General features: G+C 40.7%; 1 protein-coding gene across 4 annotated transcripts in view; it reads left to right on the forward strand.

Moving 5' to 3' along the window:
• The window catches only part of SFMBT1 (Scm like with four mbt domains 1), a 117,593-nt gene that overhangs the window by 44,799 nt on the left and 56,455 nt on the right, over positions 1-16,339 (forward strand). The gene's annotated exons all lie outside the window — the stretch shown is intronic.

The raw sequence follows: 16,339 nt of genomic DNA on the forward strand, positions 1-16,339 counted from the left end.
TGCGCGCCGCGCCCGCCGCCGCCGCTCCGCACCTCCGGCGGCTCCGCGCCCGGCGGCGCTCCGGCGAGCGACACACAGCCTTTGTCTCTCGGGGAGTCGGTCTGCGCTGCCCGCCGCTCCTGCACCTGAAGTCGTAAATCGGCCGCCGGTGACACTGCCCGGGCGGCCGCCGGGGATGCCCCGGGACGCCAACTTCGGGCTGGGGAGGGAGCGGCGCCGGGGCAGCGTCTGCGGGAGGGCTCCCGCCCGGGCAGCGCCGGGTGAAAGCGGGAGGGCGGAATGCCCGCATCGGAAGGACTGAGCAAGTTTTCCGTCTGTGGCTTTTGCAAACTTGCTACCACCCCCCCCCCCCCCCATCCCCCCTCCGCCGCCGCCCCACACACAGTGGAAATAAAGAAAGGAGAAGAAAAACAGCGCGGGCAGTTAATTGTGGATTTTTAACTACATTCGCTATTGCAGTTCTATAAGGCCCTTATTTATTGGGAAATAGGCCAGTGATGCCTGTTTCACAGTCCCATGCATGCTTTAGCAGGACAATTATATCTACTTTAGAGAAACTTGTTGCCATTATAAAAAGATTGTACATGGTAACCCTCATGTCTGACAGTTTCACCCACTCTGACAGCAGAATTTTGGTGGGAGAGGTTTTGCAGAGAAAGAAAAGGCCTAACTTGCTGTTTCTTTGCTGTTCCTTCCTTCCTTTATGGGAGCTGGCTGCTGTCAGTAGCCCAGGAGGTTACCATAGCGAACGGTTCCGTGAGGCAGAATATAAGCTGCACCACGCAAAACTCACACTGGAAAAAATGATAATCCACCTTGTAACTTCAGAAATATCATTGTTGCAACCTACTTAAGGTTTGTGATGTGTGTGAACTGGTCAGAAACATCTGACTTTTAAGAGGAAAAGTTGTTAATGGCAAGTAGTTTTGCTCCTTCAGGTGTGAGGACTGTAACTTGTAGCATCTACAGCATCCAGCAGGATGGATTCCTGGTCTGGCTGCGGTCTGTGATTACTGTTTCAAAACAGCCAGTTGTTGGGACAAAGTAAATCAATGTGAAGATAAAAATAGATCAATTAACTGAAAGCCTGGGTTTCTTGTGTGGTAGGCGTTACTGACATGGATTTTACAATTTTAAAAAAATGAGTAAAAAGCTATCTATCTATCTAAAAGATCATCTCTAGAGAGAAGACTTAGTGGCCTTCCTGCCTTCAATTCAGCCACTTCCTCTTTTGCATTTGGTTTGTGAATTGTTGCTGTGATTGAGGGATGAGAATGAAATCTGGTTCTTCCCAGAACCTATGTTAGGAAGATGCTTATGGACAAGACAGGCAACCAAATAAAACTGATCTCACTGCCTTTTTTAATGACTCATAGTTAGGAGGTGGCATAGGAGTGTCGGGAGAATGGCTTTGCTGTTGGTTGGTGTGTCCGTGCTGGGCACTTACCCTGGGACACCTCAGGATCCTGTTACATTAGAGCTGACACGCTCCTTCTCCAGGGGAGACAGCAGTGCCCGGCAGAGAGCAGGGAAACAGTAGCAGATCTCTGTAGTTATTGATCTGTATGGGTTTTCCTTTGCTGGTTTTTTTCCCCCTCTACTATTAATTTGCTGGTATTGAGTTATCTTATCTGATTCTTAAACCTGGCAAATCTCCTAAGCAATTGCTGTAGGGAAAAGGTGGATTAAGTGTAAACTGACATGTTAATGACTGATAGAGTTTTTGCATGGTGTAATCTTTATATTCTGGGAACTCTTTCACTGCCTCATGGGGAAGATATTAATGAGTAAAAACAACACGTGCCATAATATGTTTTGGTAACACTTTTTAGGGGCTCTTTTGGTCATTTCATGGCAGACCAGGGACAATTGTAGACCACAATCTTTCTGTCGTGGTTGCCTTTTGAATCCACTGTATTTGGAATTCACCTTAACATCATTGCTGTGCTTCCAACTTGTGAAGTTTGGCCGTGGCATGATCATCATGCAGTGATGCAGACATCAATACAGTCATTTTGTGCTGGCTTGATTTAAGTAATTGTCCTACAACTGATGCACTTGAGGTACGTGGCAACTTAATTACACGAACACGCTGACAGTGAAATGATTCATGTTAAATCCACTATAGTGTCCTTTAAGTGCATGGGAAAAGTAAGCCTAAAGGTGTTTAGCAAGGGGCATTTTGGGGAGAGAGCTTCCAGTGCCTGAAACCCCAGGGCTTGCATTACATCCATTGTTCCTATAATGACATGGCAGCTTTAATGCTACAGAATAGTCTTGGGGTTTAGTTTCTTGACTTTTTAAGTGTGCAGTTCTGTGTCTTGTAGATTGGTCATTGACTTGAAACAGTGTAGCCTGTGCAAGTTACAAGTGTTTTCTGGACCTATGACAGCTTTCTTTGGTGTTGTTCATCTCGCTCATCTTGCTTGATGATTAGCAGATTTTATGTGTCATCTTTGTTTTGGTCTCTTGGAGTATCAGTGTTGCTGCTGGTAGTGGACTTGACTTTGTGCTCCTTTCCTTCTACTTTCGGGAAGTGGCTGTCGAGTTTTAGATCATATGTTTAAACCTGAAGTGGGTGTTACTTAAAGCTTTTAAGGTCGGGGTGGTTCCCCCTCTCAGGATTACTTTCTAACTTGAAAAGTCAAGGGATAGAATAAGAGGGAAGGAGGTGATTTTTTTTGTTTTGATTCAAATGCTTGTTGAAATGGTCCTGAAGGCAAACGTGTCTCACAGTGTGTGAGATCCTGAAAGGGAGATTTAGCAGTTCACATTCTTGAAGTTCAGAAAAAGTCAAAAATGAGAATAAATTTTTATCTTAATTTTACATTAGTATCTTATGATTTTTAAAGCCATTACATCAGTGCAATGATATTTTATTGGAATTACATATTTTTCTAACTTTAATCCATAATTCTTTCCACTGTGCATGGTTTTCTTTATATTGATAAAACTTATGAAAGAAGCATTGAGATGCTAATTAGTGCTCTTTTGATTTTAAAATAGTTTTGGTTCCCAGGGTACAGAATATAAATACATTTTTTTAAGTTAGATTTGGTGCATATAAGACACACGTTTTCTGTTCACTCTGTATCTGTGTTGATTTTTCTTCCTTTTTGCCAGACTTTGCTGACAATCTCTGTGGATTGGTGGTGATCATAGGATAATTACAGTAGTAATAGTAGTAATAATAATAATCGTAGTAATAATTATCATTATTATTTTACACCTATTTATGGGTGAGATTGTGGTTTTTTAAGGGTTCCTAGTGAAGGCTGGCCTGTAGAATTAAAGCATTACAACATAAATTCTACTCTGCATTCTTAATAGGGCATCTCTTAGGGGAATTACATGTTTGAGTATTTTAAATGTTCTCCTGTGAGAAAGGAGGGTGTGAGCTTAGGCTGGAACAAGATATTGTGCCTATCAGTTGGGACTCTCCAGGTAACTCTCCACGTCTCTGGGAAATTAGTGAACTTTAAGTAATGCAAAGCTGCATGGTAGTTACAGAGTGGTAGGGGAATGCTTTAATAGCCTTTGAAGATGGAAAGCTGTAAGTCTTCGGGGTAGTTTTCTGTTTTGTTTGGTTTGGGAGTGTTGGGTTATCACCCACACACACCATTGAGGAGTGTTTAGCTGGGAAGTGTGCAAATAAAGAAGGCCTGGGAGCCACACGACCGGGGAAGCCCAGGTCCCAAGGTCTCTTTCTTCCTCTCTCTCCCCCTCCTCTTTTTCCCTTTCTTTACCTCTTGTGGATTCTCTGGGATGTCTTCATTCACCTTTCAATGGAGACAGTGATGTTTGGATTTATTTTCCCTATGAAAATAAGCATCCTAGTACAACACTTGTTGGATCTCAGTGTCATAGAAACCCCAAGCCCTCAGTCATGTTCTGTTGACTGGGTTTGAGGAAGGGTCACGATAGGAGAGGCAAAAAACTGCACACATGCAGATATTCCAAATTAATCTAATGAGCTTTGTTTCCTGGGATAACCAGGTAAGCAATAATGTTAAAACCTGAAGTAAGGAGGGCTTCAGTGATGTTTGCAGTAGAACAACCATCTCTTCTGTAATGCCTCTCTCTAGTACTGGGATTTCTGTTCTTTCAAGCCATTGTTTTTTTTTATGAGACAGCAGCCTTAAGTGACACAAGTTTTTTGCTGCACGGGTTATTCATGGCAAATAATGCACAAGTAAGAGTTTTCCCTTTACTTAAAGTTGGTGGGAGCCATATGTATTTTATTTTGGCTTTTTCCACCCACTGGGATTTGGCACATGGACAGGTTGCAGATGCTTTTACCTACAGTGCAGGTGAGTTGTAGCTACAGAGGTAATGTCAGCAATTTGTTCAGATTATGTGGACATTTAAAATGTGATTATAGTCCCTAGAGTCATCCTGAGCAGCAGCTTGCTGGTTTTCAAGGTCATTGTTTATGTTGCTGTGGCACTTCATTTACACTGGTTTATTTGCTGTTACACTTGAGGACACTCTTGTTCACTACAGAAATGATCTCTTTCTTCAAACAGATGAGTTGGGAAGGAGATTAGTGGAATGTGATGTTATCTAAAAATGATGCAGCTATTAAACTAGCTTTGAGATTCTCTGAGAGTACTGATCAGTGAGAGAAGAGATGCATCTTGGATTATTTTTTTCTCTAAGAGTAAATGATGCAGGGCTGAGCGACCTCCTCTCCTATTTTGTCTGATTGGAGTTGAGGGCTCTCAGCATATCTCAAGAGGTGCTCTGTCTTGCAGAATTGGGTCATTGGTTGAAAGTAATGATGGTGATGGGGAACCCTGCAAGGTTTTGCTGTTTGTCACTTAATCCTTTCCAAGGATGTGAAGGACTGGAGCAGTGATCCTGAAGTAGATATCAAGTGGATTGGAGAAGATGAACTCTGTCTTGATGTATTTAGGGGCTGTAGTCACTATTTCTTCTGGCAATGGGTGACAGAAAGCCATAAATAGCACCTTCAGATTTGTCATTGTTTCCAGAAGAAACTGATCAAGTCAGGAAGTGAAGGCACTTCCCTTCTGATGCTGGGTGCACATTTATTACAAATGGCTCTGCGAGTTCTGTGGGTGTCTCACCTCTCTGTGCTGGAGCAAGTGATGCTCTGGCATTTCTTACTTTTTCTTGATCTCTTGACCTGGGAAAATACATACAAATGTACAAATTTTTTTATTATTATTTGGTGTATTTTTTCTTTTTGTTGCCTGACTGAATGAAATCCATTTAGGATTCCCTGCCTCCTCGGGAGCTGTAGTAATGTGCACGTTTGCAGCTCAAGCATGCACTTTGCTCTCTGCATGGGGAGCCGTGACCTCTTGGTTTAAAAAAAGAAAGTTATTTGTCTTGAAATCATAAAAAAAAAAGAGAAAAAAATTTAAATCTAAGGTCTGTGAAACTCCGTTATACTGTAAAGCCTTGTCTGAAACCCCAGTGGGTTTTTGAGAGTGTCTTTCTTGTCAAAGCATCTCCTTTTGAAAGGAGGCCAACGCTGGCTTCAGTGCCCAATAACTTTGAATGAGGACACGGTGCTGAAAAAGCTGTGATGTTCCACAGCAGTATGGAGAAATGCTACTGAAGCCTGACAGGTCTATGTATTATAGACACAGGCTTTGCCTCACATATATATATAAATATTAGTATTTATTTTTTCCTAATGTCAAGTTCCAAACATGCCCTCATTAATGTGTTAAGCACTAAATTGTTCAAATTGTGCTTTCAAGTAAATTACAGGGCCTGTCATTGGATTCCTAAAGAAGTGTCCAGCTAGGGAATGCCAAGCAGACAGGCAGGGGGAGAACACAGGGATGCTTCCTTGCAATTGGGCCAGCAAAACTCACGATGCACATCCTAAAAAAGAAATTATTGAAGTAGGCAGTGATTCCTTCCAGGATTAACTCTGCTCGTTGCTCTTTAAAGTGTTACCATGAGGGTTAAACTAATGGCCCTAAGAAATAATGCAAGCACAGGATCAGTCACAAGTGTTACAGATATAGCACTAATTGGCTAATTGAATAGAGCTAATCAACTCCTTTTAAATGAATGTGACCATGGGCACGGGCATAGGGAAATCTCTTCTTCCAGGGAAGTTTTTCCTCCTCTCTTTGCAAAACAAAATCCAGTCAATTTAGCTGTGAGGCTTTTTATTCCAGTGGCCAAGAGCAAAAGTCTTCTTTTTCATGTGTTTATTTTATGTCTTAAGTTATTTGTTAAACTTTTTAAACAGATTTTGGGGAGGGAGAAGGAGCTTAATTTTGAATTCCCCTTTTTCTTGTGGCCAGATCTTACATTTTGAACTTAGCAAATTTAAACGTGTATTTTGTTGCTCCCCTTAATTAAAACCAATGTATTTAGGGAAGTGATTTGTTGAAGCACGAGTCCAGTTTGTTTTGATAATAAGCCAGTTCTAGATAATTCTAGCCTCACTGCAAGTGTAGAGGGAGTGTGTCCAACAGCTGCTTTGTCTGGTTTTGATTTTTTTACTGGCTCATGTTATGTAAGAAAGAGATAATGACTGGAAACTGAAGAATCAGGGAAGGTTGTTTCTTCTTCTGGTCTTCATAGAAAAAAAAGACAGCAAGGAAGGGCAAGGTGACAATAAAAGCCACACATTTTTAAACTGAAGTTAATGTTTCTTGGTTTAACTCTGTGTTCTTACTTAATGAATACCAAAACATTGTCTTCTTTGTTTCTGCCTTCTCTGTAAATGCTTTTAAAGTAAGAATACTCATTATCCAAGTAAAATGAAAGTGCAGGTTTTTTTCTAATTGGAGTTCAATTTCCATCTAAAAGCTACTCTACAAAAATTGTAATTCTTATAATTATCCAATAAGAAGTCCAGAAATTATCTTTTCATAGTAAATCTAAGTTTTTATTTTGATATTCAGGTTTAATCTTTTGCATTTATATTCTGTTTCCAAATGGTGGTTGCATCTTACTGGAAACTATTTTTAGGTTATTCAGAAATTGCAGTATTGTGTTGTTTAATACGCTTTTATTTAAAGCAATTTATAGAAATGCTTTCCTTTTGTGCTGTGACGTAGATTATGACATCAAAATATGCTTCATTAGTCTTGATCATTCTTACACGCAGATGTGAGTGTAGATAATATAGCAGAAAAAATAACAACTTTCTGTCAATTACTCAAGGCATCTTTATGGAAAAATAGCAGCATTGATGCTTCTGAAGAGGTGTGGTTTTAGAACGCTGGTCACAGTGGTTGCAGCAGTCAGGCTGGATGAGTCTCTGAATGAAGCAGTGTTTTTTGGGTTTCAAAGACTAATGGTGTATGATTTCTTCATTATCTGCCTTTCCTCAATGCACCTGACAAACAGCATGGCAAAATCCACTTCAGTGTGTAAAATTAACCCTTCTGAGATTCTACCTTAGCAGTGATGTTTCAAACAAAAATATCACTGCGGTGGCTCTTGGGGGTGGTTGAGAAGTTTCTTTGCGTTGCTGGAGGAAGAGTGGCTTCAAGTCTAGCTAAAAGTGGGATGAGCATAAAAATTGCCATAATGTGTCAGATCAGGAGGACACCTACTCCTGTGTCTCACCTCAAAAATCTCTTGAAATGAGGGTAAGAGGCAGTGAAGTAGAGCACAGCTCCTTCTTGCCGACCGCGCAGGAACCAGGGATTGGCCCTGTTCTCCGTCAGTTGGTCTGATCCCTTCTGAATCCACAACTGCCTGTGTTTGGGTCTGCAGTTTATTGTGTGCCATGGCAAAGGTGCTTAGTCTGTGGTTTCTGGTCCTTGTGGTAGGAGAAATGGTGAATAACCTTTCCTTATATTTCTTTTTGATGCTAGTTTTGATTTTGCACGCCTCTTGTACTCTTCTGTAGTTGCACTGTTCAGCTCAAAGAAGGAAACCTGCTGTGTTGTAGAGAAGATGTTGAAGCCCATCTGTAGCTTATGTCTGCAGTGCTGAGCAGGGCAGGGATGCTCTTTCTGATTGTGGCTGGTTCTTACCTTTGCTGTAAAACTGAGTTGTACGTCCGTCCCTGTTACTATCGAAGTGTTTCAAGCCTCTGATGGTCTTTCTTACCTTTTTTGGTGCATCTTTTAGTATTTACATGGCTGTTGGACACCAGCACTACTGGCTGTCTCAAGGGGCTCTGGATTTCTAGAATTGTAGCACAGTGTTTGTTGTTTTCTTCTCCATTCCATGGGGCTCTTAATGAGTATGAAATTGATGTTCCAAGAGAATTAGTTGTAACAGTTGCAAAATTCCAAGTTGCAGTAGCTAATTTAGATCTCATTGTATAGGTGAGGTTATTTCTTTTTCTATATCTTATTATCTTGCCTTTAATTTCATTTGCTATTATCCTTCTGCAGTTCTTAGCAAACAGAAATTTATTTTTTATCTCTTGAATGGTTCTGTATTGTCTTAAAACTTCACACTCATTTCGTGCTTGTGTTCTTCTCTTGGAAAGGAGGACACAGTACAGTCATTAGTCCTCCTTGTATTGTGAACAACTGCTTTTTCTTTCTATCATTATTTCATGTCTTTATAATGAACCTTTTGAGATGATCTTCCAGAAGAAGCTCCAAAATATTTCAAGTCTCATTAGATGGAAGCGGCTTCTCACCTGAGGTGATCAGTAGACTTGGGTTTGAGCTTAATGCCCAGATTGTATCATATCCTTTCTAAAACTCTTACTTCTTGACAAATTAGTTGATGAATTAACTTCATTTAATGAAGTTTTACCATTTAGTGATCTTTGACTAAATCTTCTGTGCAGCATATGGTGTGGAATTTAACACTGATATTTTCAACATTTAAAAATCTTATTCTGAAGTTCCCAGGTTGTGAAGCTTTTGAAATTACCAAAGTGGGAATTCAGCTATGTATTCCCAGACACCAAGCCTGCGTGCTATGGTGTGAGTAGATCAGTGGATGCTTCAGTTTGGAAAAGGACAAAATGAACATCCCTGGTCTGAAGGAACAAGGTCAAATCAGCCTCCTTGTGGAGGCTCCATGCTGCCTTGTGGCCACACCTGTGTGATGTGCACAGGAGAGCATGGATCTTACATTTAATCCCTATTATACGGGAATATGCTGCAATCCAAAGGATTTATGTTGCACATGATTTACTTTGGTATAAGGTAATATGTTGGAGATTGTTGAATCAAGAAAAGTGATTTCATTTTGCTGTTAATGAGTGTTTTTCTGTCGCCCTTTAGAAAAATCCATTCACTGTTTCTTTGTACCCCAGCAGTTTTCTGTTCATCTTGTGGCCATTCACTTCTTCTGGGTGTGCCAGAGAATGAGCTTTTAATCTTTTGTGTTTAGAAGATGTTTTCATAACCATAAAGGCTAACGAAGTACCTTACAAGAATTAAAGTTAAGATGTTGCAGAGATGTTGACCTCAGCTTTGGAAAGCTTTTAGGGAGTATTTTTCTAGGCCAGTTCTTCACTCAGTTGATGTGCTTGCTTTGCATAGAGATCTGATAATTCATTTTTTTACATTCCCGTTGCTCCTGGAGCGATCGTGGCAGTGCTGGGCTGTGCAATTTCCGGTTGCTGCTGAGGGCAGCACTTAAGTGGAGATGGTGTAATTTACATCCAGTGCTGCACTTGCCACTTAATGTTTTCTAGCAACTCCATTTCTATAGGGTGCAAATCAAAACAGACTTGGGCTGTCAGCAGAGATGTGTTTTTTAAACACAACCAGGCAAATGGTTTTCTTTTCCATTTAATCAAGAGTATATTTAAAATCGAATGTCACAGCGGAAGCATGTGATTATAATACATGCAGGTATTTCTAGTGGGTTTAGCTCTAAAGAACTTCCATGGGCTACACTTAGATGCAAAATATTGGCACGGGGGAAGAAAATGCAGGAGACTTCATGAAACAACTTTTAAAGGTAGTGTTTTCAGGACAAAGGTATCCTTTGGTTTTTCTGAGGCACTGTTTTTATTACATCCTGCTACAGAATTAAAATTTTGATTTAATAATCACAACTAATGATTCAAAGGTTGAAGTGGAACTTGAATAGAGGAGTATTATCTCTCTTTTGTATATATTAATAACAGGAACAAGGTTACATGTGACAGCAGAGTGATGTCTGAAAAAATACACACTGAGCTTTACAGGGACAGGGCTGCAAAAATAATTCAGTGGGGAGGAAAAAAAGTATGAATTTGAAAACACTTCTTATGACAGTGTAAATGTTCCATTGTTGTCAGGATCAGGCTTTGAAATTGTACTCCTAAAAATAGAGAAATCTTTTTCAGTTGCACTCTGTCTTTTGAGCCCTTAGGCTCAAGTCTTGTTTTTCTCTCTGTATGAACAGAGAAAAAAAAAATCTTAAAATGAGAACAGATTTTCTTGTAATTTTACCATTCGTGATGTTGGGATAATAAGAGCATCATCCCTTACTGTGAGCTCTTTACTAAAACCCTGTGCTCTAACTCTTCTTAGGCCTTTAGGCCTGTTAATGTTCTTGTGATTTGAAATTTGTTGTTTAAAGCTGTTGTCTTTCTTTTCTTAACCTTTCTTTTTTTTTTTTTTTTTCTCCTCTCTGTCTAAGCTTTCAGTACTTTAAAGGGAGGAATGAGAAGGGAGCACATCAGTTAAGGAGCAATAAAAAAAGGCAATGCCATATTTTTGTGGCATTGCCTCGAGAGAGAGAATTCCATGATTTAGCACAGCTCGTAATACGGTAATTCCATTTAGGGGGAAAAGATCTAGGGAAAAGCTGTGTTTTGCCATCACAGTTTGCATGTGCAAAGAGTGGTAGGTGACTCAAAGGGAGCTTTAGCACGTTAAAACTGCATTTCAGTGGATAGTGCAAGCACAGCTCACGAGCTACAGTGAAAATAGGTGCCTGTTTGGCTCCCTGTCAGAGGGTTTGAAGATCATGTTTGGTTGAAGATGTTCCAAGATCATATGGGGGATTCATGATGATTATTTATCTTGATGCCTGAAGTCTCTTGGAATTAATCAATCCAGGAAGACCTATACTGGCATTACAGCCAGCCTAGTGTGTGTGTTTTTCTCAGTTTTCTAGACTTAAAATGCCACATTTAAAGCCTTGTTACTCCGAGATGTTTTCTTAGCCTGTTAGGAAACGTCACTTACTTCACTTGAAAGGTTTAGGTACTGCTTTAACACCTAAAGTGTATGAAGTAGTCCAGGCTGTAAGGTGAGAAGGAACCATATTTCTGTGCTTTTAGCCTCTTATTATTTCTGCTTGGACATAATGTTAAGAGATGTGCTGGCAGTGGAACTGAAATGGTGGCCAGGTTCTGCTCGGTCAGTAATGATAGCTGGAGAGGGATTTTCTTTTCACACACGAGAAGTTGTGTCAGGGCATCAGGCAGCCAGCAGAGTGTATTGCTGACACAGTGGCAGTGTGTTCAAGCCGGCTTGTCTTTGTGAGATTTGTTGGATCTCACAGGTAGAATGAAAAATGTTATAGTACCCAGATCTGTAATTTCACATAGAATAGTGTGTCCTGTACTAAGCCCTTTGTGATGGAACTTGGGACATTGATATTTCTGGGTTACATTCAGATAAAAAGGTAAATTTTTGTATGTTGTCCATATAGCGCACCTCCTCTAGATATGCATGTATTTCCATTAAAATCCCATTTGCTAATCTGAGCTGGAACCCTTTTAAAACAAAATGCGAATAAAATCTTGGAAAGCAGTGGGAGACCTCGGGACTCTACAGTGAAAGGATTGAACTCTGCCATCCACAGCCTCTTATGAATAAAGTTAGCCTTCTAAAGATAAAAGAAAATTCAATTACAAAGCAAGAAGGAGGGCGAAGGGGTGTAATTAAAACACATAATCCTAAAAACAACATGAACAGTGCTTTTTCATGTTATACTTAAAGCAGTCTGCTTTGTGTGTGCAGTTGCTATTGCTTAAGATTATTGATTTAGTTTCCTGGGGGAAACACTTTTGAGAGGATGCGAAAAGGATGACGTCTGTTGGTGTGACTGGCAGTGTGATTTCACACGAGCATTCTACTTAAGGCAGTTTGCTGGAGAGTTTTCCTTCACTGCTTGCTAATCTTTCTTTGTGAAAAAAATAAAAAAAGGACTGAAATGAAGTGCTGCTTCTCCTTTTTTCTCACGCTAGCGGCAGTTGTCCTGTCAGCCCGAGTGCTTCAGGCAGCAGGAGGAACCAGAGGCAGCACGGGGACAGAGTGTTCTCTCCTCTTACATCTAATGCAGTGCTTGATTCCCAAAGTTGCATCGTTTGGACTTAGATTTTCAGATCATTTGCACTCCACCTTCCACTGAAGCCATCCACACTGGTGCTGAACACCTTTGATAGGATGTACAGCCCGAGGTCCACATTAGTCTGGGAACTCGAGAAACCTCTCTGGAGTTTTGTGCCAAGTGCTAGTGCGGTGTTGTAGTAAATACACATCTGCTCTGCTGTGCTGTTTCTCTGCTAATTAGCAACTTAGTCTTATGCTAATGGCAGGAGTTGGGTTAGACCACCTATCTTCTTGGTAGTGAGGCATTCCCTGGCTGGAGTTAAAGCATTTCCTTATCAGGACTGGCTTTTATTATAGAAATATTCTGATTCTGTCTATAGCAGGGTGAGACACACACTGACCTGCTCTGCAGCTGGGTCAGAAATGAGAACCTGTAGGTGTTCATGAGTAATTGAAGTTGACAGGCTGTCCATCTTCGGACCTCATTCCTTCAGGAACTGCAGCTGGTTTGATTTCACAGACAGGGATGATGCCTGATTTGGTGGAGAGGAAGAAGCTGTGAGGAAGGAAAGGTGGGAGGGAGCAGGCAAAAGAAAAATGTAGATGAGTATAGAGATCAGGATTGAACATGGACTTGATGGTCAAGAGGTTTCAGAAGGTCTTTTGAATGCTCTTCTCTTATGCTTTTAATGCCATTCAGAAACTCGTCTCTTTCACAGCATTCTAGAGTTAAGTATTACAATTCCTTGGATTATTTGATACTTTAGGCTGATAGCTTGGTAAAATATAAGTAGCATTATTTCATAAGTTACTTTGTGCAAAAAAATTCTCTGGTAAGGAAATATTTTGAATTATTGTAAAGAAAGTATGCATTTCTTAAAGCAGTTTATGTGCCTGTGTTGTTGTCTGCTTAAATATTTTGTGCAAGCTTAAAGAAAAATTGCTTGAGTAAACGTAATGTAAGAAAAAAAGCAGTGTAAGTTTTGTTGTGAGGTTTCTTAGTCAGTAAACATTCTTGCCTCTATTCATCTTTTACCTGGAATGCCTTATGTCCTGTTTGTCTGCTTTTGTAAAAATAGCTTGTGCCATCAATTTAGTTCCTTTGATAAAACGAATAATTAGAAGATACGCAATCAGAAACTAAAAGTAGCTATGCTTTTCAGCTGGAGAGAGCAAGTGTGTAATCACTGCTCAGGAACAGATTCCTGAATTCAGGTTGCAACCAGTGCATTTGCATTTTGAATCTATAAAGAAAAGGCACAATCCCTTCAGAAAAAGTCAGTGGAAAACCTGAGATGAGCTTGCTTGTTTTCTCCTGATCTGCTGGGAGATAGAACTGGAGGAACCTAACCATGTTCATAGTGTTTTTCATGAATTGAAACACTGTGTGTGACTCGGATCCTTCCCTGAGGATGTGTTTCCTGGCAGCTGTGTCAGAGAAGTTCTGGGCTTCAATCTGAAACTGGCCTTTCCCAAATGTGTCTTGCATTAAAAGTTTCACAGCAGCTTTTAAATGCCTTTAAGTGCCTGTAGTCCTTTGAGGAGCCTCATCTATGATGGGTTTACTAATTAGCTGCTGGCAGTGGGTTGGTGTTGGTGGGGAGTGGAGCTGGGATTGCAGGGAAGGTCTTTATGGTGTTTAAACCCACTTTTGGGATGGATTGAATCAATGATGCAACTGCAGTGTAAATGTTTGGGTCTTGGAGACTGTAACAGTGGTTTCCATGTATTTCATGAAATATCTTGGGGAGAAGTTTTGAGTATTGATAGAAAACCACATCAAGGTATTCTAGGTATTTCTGATGCTTCCTCATACAAAGGGCTCAGCAGCTTTCACCTGCTGTAGGTGCCAGAGAAGTGCAAGGAATGACTTACAGAACAGAATAAATACAGGGCAGTCATAGATGCTCACAGGTGGCTCTCTTCCCCAACAACAGGAATTTGTCTTTTTTACCATTGCCACTTTTATATGAGTAGGGTATTTTTGGTTTCTTTTTTTTATAATAAGTCACCCCCACTCTGTCATTCCTTTCACACACGTTTGTTGTCTTCCCACTTTTGATGGTGGGTTTTTAATTCTGCAGTCTGATTATTATTGCCACTGCAGTGCTGGGGATACACTTCTGCCAGCACTCGCTTCCAGCAGTTGTTTTGTTCTCTTATTCATCTCAATTCGTGTACAAGGAGATGCACGAGGCCTTCACGTGTGTTTGCAGGCTGTAGATGCTCTTGCAGATGAGGACTGCCCTTCGCTGACTTGGTCATAAAATACCTTCTGTGCCAACAAGCTGAATCATTTCCACACTACAAATTCAAAGTTACGAGGGTCCCCCAAATGTGTGGGATATTTTTCTTTCTCTGTTGCCTAAAGTTTGCTTCAGGGAAGCAAGTGGAAGTTAATGGAAAGTGAACCTAGCATTAGTTCATCCCCCTGAAAAACTTGAGAAAGGGTGAATTGGAAAGTTTAAAAAAAAATTTATAAACTGCAAAGACGTAACCTTAACGGTGCTGCAAATGTGCTAATACAGAGTTGATCTTTATGGCTTGTTATCCTGTGTCTTTCAATAACCAAGCAACTGTAAACCAAGAACTTCTAGCAAGACTATTTTAACTTGAACTTTATTTAAACTTTTCTGTGTTGTTATTCCTTTACATTGGTCAATAAGATTTCATATGTGGCTGCTCATTAGCCTGATTTTATCACTATAATCCGTTTTATAAATTGTTTTAAGCATAAAAAGATAGTTTTGACTGTCCTCTGTAGGAAGCTACAGTGATAACTAATGTTTGCTGATAATTTCTTGTTATATATTTAACTGTTATTTGAAAAGTAAACTGAGCTTAGACTAAAACTCTTCTCATCAATGTGGACACTGTAAACATGCTAGATAGATTAACAATGGAAAACCAAGCCTTTGCTAATTTACCTCTTTTTCCTCTTACCACACTCTCGCCTGCAGACTAACAAAGCCTTTGCAGACTTTATACAAATAAAAAGGCTGAAACCATTTGTCCTGTTGTGAAAATAACACAAAGTTTGCAGTACCATTAGTTCAGAGTTGCAGCAGATAAGAGGTGTAATGTGCCTTCTGGATTTTTGTGGGTTGCCCATCAGGTTTTAAGAACTGAAATGGAATATTGTGTTAGAATAGAAACAAGATTGTACCTACCCAAATACAGGAAGCCCTTAAAAATTATACAAAGTGACATGAGGAAAGAAGAGAATTCATGTTTGCTCGTTCATGCTATCAGTATGATTTTGGGCACAAGATGAAGAGTGTTACAGTGAATACCATGGCTGGAGGAAAGAGTTTGACTCTTGATCAGGGGAAGGGGAGGTACCAGTGCATGGAAGGACTGGAGTTAACAGTATGTCCCAGAAATAACAGGCTGCCAGAATGAGAAAGCCTAGAATGGGGTGGCCTTGGTTTAATGTGCATGTAATACACAAAACGTAATGATCCATTTTTGTTGCCTGCCTGCTCTTTGTTGCTTGTAGAACCTTCCATAACAATCTTTGCTTTGAGAGACCAGAAAAGAAAAATGTTTAAAAAAAATTCCAAGGTTTGGCCATTGCAGCTTTTCAGTCACTGCTCTGTGTAACTGCAGCAAACCCATTTGTCTCTTCTAGTTAGAACAGAAAGGAGTTGTTTTTCCTGTCACTTTTGCCCATTTCTGGCTGGGATGAAGGATGCAGGGAGCACACGGCCTGTTGTCACTGCCCTGTGGTACCTGCCTTGCTTTGTGTTATTGTACAGACACCCCATCAGTGGCTTTTGACCTCCCAGCTTGAGCTGCCCTCGTGCTGCCAGCCTGGAGCTGCCTCACGTGCAGGGCTTCCTGTGCCTCTATCAAAACTGGTTCAGTGCCAGGTTTCCTCTCACACCTTAGCTGTGCTCACCCCGGCTCACGCTGCAGCAGCAGGGAGCACTCCCAGCCTGCACTCAGTGCCCGAGTGAGATACTTACACTGATCAAACTGTGGAGCAGTTCTAGGTGAGCTTTAATGTCTTGCAAATCCCCTGAGCCATCCAGCTCTCTCCACATAAATGTGTCAGGTGGCCTTTTCAGCTGCTTGACCGTGACTGATTATGAGCGTGGGGAAACTTGTATGCTGTGCAAAATTTCTGTCTCCCCTTACTTGATTTCAGT

Source organism: Corvus kubaryi, unplaced genomic scaffold, assembly GCF_017639235.1.
Source record: "Corvus kubaryi isolate FWS band 111438036 unplaced genomic scaffold, C.kubaryi_AGA036_p1.0 124, whole genome shotgun sequence".
Taxonomy (NCBI): Eukaryota; Metazoa; Chordata; class Aves; order Passeriformes; family Corvidae; genus Corvus; species Corvus kubaryi.